This window comes from Phyllostomus hastatus, unplaced genomic scaffold (assembly GCF_019186645.2).
Source record: "Phyllostomus hastatus isolate PE091 unplaced genomic scaffold, TTU_PhHast_1.1 phas_contig_210, whole genome shotgun sequence".
Lineage (NCBI taxonomy): Eukaryota > Metazoa > Chordata > Mammalia > Chiroptera > Phyllostomidae > Phyllostomus > Phyllostomus hastatus.
In genome coordinates, this window is record NW_025333737.1 from 29,228,082 (window position 1) to 29,233,161 (window position 5,080).

At 59.8% G+C, this 5,080-nt stretch overlaps 1 protein-coding gene across 6 annotated transcripts in view; it reads right to left on the bottom strand.

Annotated features, from left to right (window-relative positions):
• MED24 (mediator complex subunit 24) overlaps window positions 1–5,080 on the bottom strand; it is a 30,634-nt gene that overhangs the window by 24,881 nt on the left and 673 nt on the right. The window lies entirely within an intron of this gene.

A 5,080-nucleotide genomic window follows, 5' to 3' on the forward strand; every position in this document is an offset into this window, starting at 1 on the left:
AGAACCCAGACTCCTCACACTTAACCTCCAGCCTCCCCCAAGCCACACACACACTCGCTGGAGATGGCCGCAAACCCCGTTTCTCTGCAGTCTCTCACGTACCTGGCACCCCTTTCTCCCCCAGGGCCCTCACTCAGCCTCTGCCTCCCCCTCCCCTCTCGTTCCTTTCCTGTTCCTGCAGCCAAGGGCCCCCCACCTTGAGCCATTTCTGGGTCCTGCTGTTCCCTTTCCATCCCTCATAGCCTAAACTGCCCCCCTGGGAGAGATGCTGTCAACTTTGTGACTGCTCCTGCCTGAGTTAGTGAGTGCTGGGTCCGGTCCACATGGACGTGGGGGACAGTTGGTCCCTGAAGATAGTAATAGTCTAAGCTCCAATCACCTCCCTCTGGCAGGATGCCTGGCAGATTGGGGCCGGGGGGGGGATGCTCCTTCCCACTTCACAGTAGCAAAGTGGCTTTTGTAGTCAGGCCATCTGCCTTCCCTGTCCACCCCCCTCACCAGCAGCCCTTTTTCTAGGCTTGTTTCCCCAAGGACTAGACCCCTTTAGTTCTGGGAAAGGGCTACCGTCAGCTTCTCTACTTTGTCGTGATGCCTAGTCTATAAAGATCAGAGATAGCCATCCCATATGTCATTTCTTCCCTCCACTTCACAGTAGTTTCCCAGGACCCACTAGCTGTCCGGCGCCCGCCCCCCCGCGGACACACACACACACACAAGGATGGAACTCCATGATAATTCTCCAACATGTCAGAGAAGAGATGCTGGCATCCCCTCTGGTTGTACAGGGGAAGCGCTCTCCTCACACAGCCCCCCTCAAACACCCCTCTAACTCTACTTTCTTTTGCTCCTGTCTCTCCTCCCTGATAGAGGCTGAGCTCCCACCTCTGCTCTCTCAGGCTGAAACCCCAGTCTCGTCACCGGGCTGGCAGGTCGGCCTGGGGAGGGGGTCTGGCTGGAGAGGGGAGGGGCAGGTGGAAGCCAGTCAGGCAGAGTGGCGTGGCCACACTGGAGCAGCAGCAGCAAAGGAGCTGGGCCGGAATGGGGGCTTGGGGTGGGGCAAGAAGCTGTGCGGAACAGGGTGTGGGGTAGTCAAAGGGACAGAGACATTCCTTATCTGAGCTAGAAGGAAGTAGAAGAAAAAGGGATGAGAGCCTAGACCCAGACACAGTGAAATACTTGGTAAGCATGTAAGACACAGAGGGAAACTGAGTCATTCCTCTCCCCTAATGGAATCTTTTCCTTTGGGAGCCGGCCTGGGGACCCCCACCGGGAGGCGTTCATTGGCAGCAGGTGGACAGGGGAAGAAACAGAGTCCCTCCCATACACCCGTACACAGCTGGCTCCAAACGGCTCCCCCACCCCCACGCACCCACAGCAAAACCCATGTTTCCCATGCAGCTGGGAGGAGGGGACGGGGAGAGACCCACAAGGTGGGCCTACCGCGGGACAGCTCCTGGACCCCCCCCGCAGTCCTCTGTTTCTGTCTTCCCACTGACCTCACAGGAGGTCCAGAAAAAGACCAACCCAAACAGTAAAGGGCAAGAATTCGAGCCATCCTCCAAGCAGTTTCCTCTCCACACTCACGGTGCAGAGGAGAGAGGGGCTGTGATCCTGAGGCGGGACGGTGGCAGGGAACGAAGGCCAGCCTGCCATGCCTTTGCACCCCGCCCCCATCCGGGCCCGAAGAGCCGCTCTGTACCCTTGGCCTCCACACCAGCCTTTACCTGAAGGGGGGTAGGCTGCAGTGTGGGAAGGACGCCCCTACCCCTCCTCCTCTTCTCCCTCCTGGCAAAGGCAAGATGAGGGCTCTCTGTACGCAAGTGAAACCAGAAGCCAGGAACTTTAGGGGATCCAACAATACCTGGCACATATTAAGCGCTCAAAAAAAAAAATGTATCGAATGGATGAATAAAAAGCAGGAGAAATGCTGCAAGACAACCTGGAGAAGGTGTAAGCTGCTTTTTTCACTTCGTGCCTGAGCTCAGCCCAGGCAAGGCTCAGCCTAGCCTGAGTCCCTTCCCCGGCTCCCTTGTTTGTGACCCATCACCAGGGCACCAGAGGGGACACGGGTGATTGACAGGGGGGCATTAGGTGCCCACTTCACTTTTAGGTGCAATTAGGGGGCATTTGCTGCCATCAGCCAGGAGGTCAAGACGAGGTGGGGAGGGGGCACGGCTGAGGCCCAGGCCACAGAGCTCTTCCCGGGGCAGACTGCTAGAGGGCCTATCCCCTGCTCCCCTGAAGACCCTGGGGCTTCTAGCCGGGGTGGAGGTGTCGTGTGGGGGTCTTCACTCCATGGCTTTTGGGGGAAGCTCTTCAGAAGGATATCTGGATCCCTGTTTTCTAGGGGTGGGACCCTCAAGAAATCTTGGGGTGCTTCCTAGCAACAGTCTGGGAGGGAGGGAAGCAAGAAGGGAAAGAGGGAGGGGCCTGGGCACAGCTGCTGCCATGGGAGCCCAGAGAACAGGCTGTTCTTGCTGCCTCCATGGCAACCAAAATCGAAGAGGGAGGGGGCTGTCAGGCATATACCCTTGGAGGGTCTCCATCCTTCATCACGGTGCCCCACCCTCCTGCTCGCCCCCAGACTCAGCCCTGAAGCAGAGGTGGGGGATGGGAAGAGACAGCCGGGTGGGGTTTCATGGCAGGTGGAGAACAGGAGCTAGAGATGAAATGACTCTGAGAAGAGCTAGAAGCTTCCAGAACAGGGGGTAGGCAGGGTAAGAGGGGTGGAAAGGGCAACGACACAACACAAGGGCAGGGGCTGTAAGCCCAGACCTGGGCTCGACCCTGGCACCTGGCAAGATGCCTGCTTTGGAGGCAGGGCGCCCTTCACTTCGACCTTGCCCGGGTCTGTCAGCAGCCCCGTCCTGGGAGCCAAGGAAAGGAAGAGAGGCGAGGAGGAGGAGGAATGGCGAACTGTCGTCTTTGGGTTTCAGGGTGCCTCACTCTGCCCCTGAGCAGGGGAACAAGGTGTGTGTCAGGAGGCACTTGACTTTCTACAGCTCTGGGTCTAGGATTTCAGAAAGTCTTCCCCACCCAACGTCTTCAAGGCCTTTCCTCACAGAAAGATGTGACTCAGGGGAAGTCAGAATGGAGGGGGACTAAACCGTAGCATTTCCATCCTCCCCTCTTGATCCTGCCACCCTGCCCTAACCCAGATGCCTGCCAGACCTCTCCGCCACCTCCTGGTTCCTCCCGACTGATGCACAGCGTAGACGAGCCCATCTCATGAACGTGTCTCATGCTCAGGGATTCTCCCCCAGGGCCTCGGGCAGCCCGACGCCAAGAGACTATTTCCGTACAGGGTAGAGCATGCACCCTGAACAATGCACGCCGCAGACTGGCTCCTGAGAGTGCCAGCCAAACCTGATATCGCTGAGGAGGTGGCATCGATGTCACACAGCCACCCTCCGCGCCCGGCGCCCCGAACCCTGCCCTGACTCCCACCCCACAGGGCAGCTGTTGCATGTCCACCGTGAGCCCAGGCCCGGCCCACAGGTTCACGCACTGCATGCTGACTCCGCACTCTGCAGCCCCGACTCCCCGCTGCAGCCGCCGCCGCTGGCTGCACACCGCAGGCTCCCTTCACCCACTGTACACCCTCCCCACCACCTCCCCACGCTGCAGCCCCTGGGCTTCATCCCAGCTGCCCTCTCATCCCCGTGGCCCCCGTGGGCCCCGAGAGAGGTGTCCTCCCCTCCCCCATGCATTGCAGACCCCAGAGCCCCCTGTAAGAGCCGTGGCTGCAGCAGAGCTGAGGATGCGGGGGTGCTGAGACTGAGACGAGCCGGGACTGCCCAGCTCAGGCTGTCGGTCAGAACCCCACAGCGAGCAAGTAATTTTCTTTCCAGGGTAAACTGGGAGATCAGCACAGCAGCGCTCCTTGACACACACACACACACACACACACCTCCGAGGGCTGACTGTGGAGATAATGCCCCGCCCAGAAAGCCGTGGGAAGGCTGTGGTCCCCGCTGGTAAAACTGGGCTAATGACATCAGGGGAACCGGTGGGGCCAGAGGGGGTGCCGGGGTAATTAGGGCTCTGCCTGGTGCTGGGAGATCCCGAGATGAAAGGGGCTCTGGCGTCACCGGGTTGGATTTATGTCCACGAATGCAGGTGTGTGTGTGTGTGTGTGTGTGTGTGTGTGTGTGTGCATGGACGATGCGGCCAGGTAGTGGAGGCGTCCCCTGGTGGGGAAGGGGGTCCGTTTTTGTGCCACCTGCCCTCATCCTTAGGTTGGCCCTGGTACCATTTGGACTTCGGGAGGGGCAAACACAGGAGGAAATACCACTGCTGTGAAGCTGAGCGTTGGGGGTGCAGGGCAAGCCTCGCCCCCTCCCCAGCTCAGCAAGGGGGACCAGATCGTTGAGGAAATGGCTGGTGGCAGTGAACAGAAAGCCTGTACTGGAAGAAGGAGACATTTGAAAGGGGAGGCAGCAGACCTGAGTAATGAGAGGGGAAGGGAAATAATGGGAAATAAAACTCCAAAAGGATTAAAAACATAAGGTGATCGCAGTTAAAATGACCTCAGAGGTCACCTGCCCAACCCTCGCATTTTCAGGTCGGGGAACCCCTGCCCCCCCAGAGCGGGGGTGATTAGCTCAAGGTCACACAGTGAGCTGCTGGCAGAGAGGGGCCGAATGCGGAGACCAACTCTGAACATCCAGGGGTTTGGTACTTAATCTTCCCCGCTCCTTAATAAGGCGATACTCCCATTTCCATCCCCACAATGCAACCCCCAAACCTCCCATTCTTTCAGCAAGCAAAGACTATTTTGCAAATGACATTTCTTTGAGAATATGTCACCAAGTTCCACTCCGGCCTGAGACGCCCGGAGTGGGGAGGGCGAGTCCGAGCGGGATGGGGGCGGGGGCGGCGAGGGGCGGCCGGGCGGCCGGCTGGCCCGGGGCCCGGGGCGCGGTGGGGAGAGGGGGCCGCGGGCCGGCGGCGGCGAGGCGGCCTGCAGGGAGCAGCCGCGAGCCGGCCGGGCGCGCCGAGCGAGAGCCCCAGCCGGAGCGGGGCGGGGAAGGGAGGAGCCAAGAGCGGCCGCCGCCTCTGCCGGAGGAGCCGCGGGGCC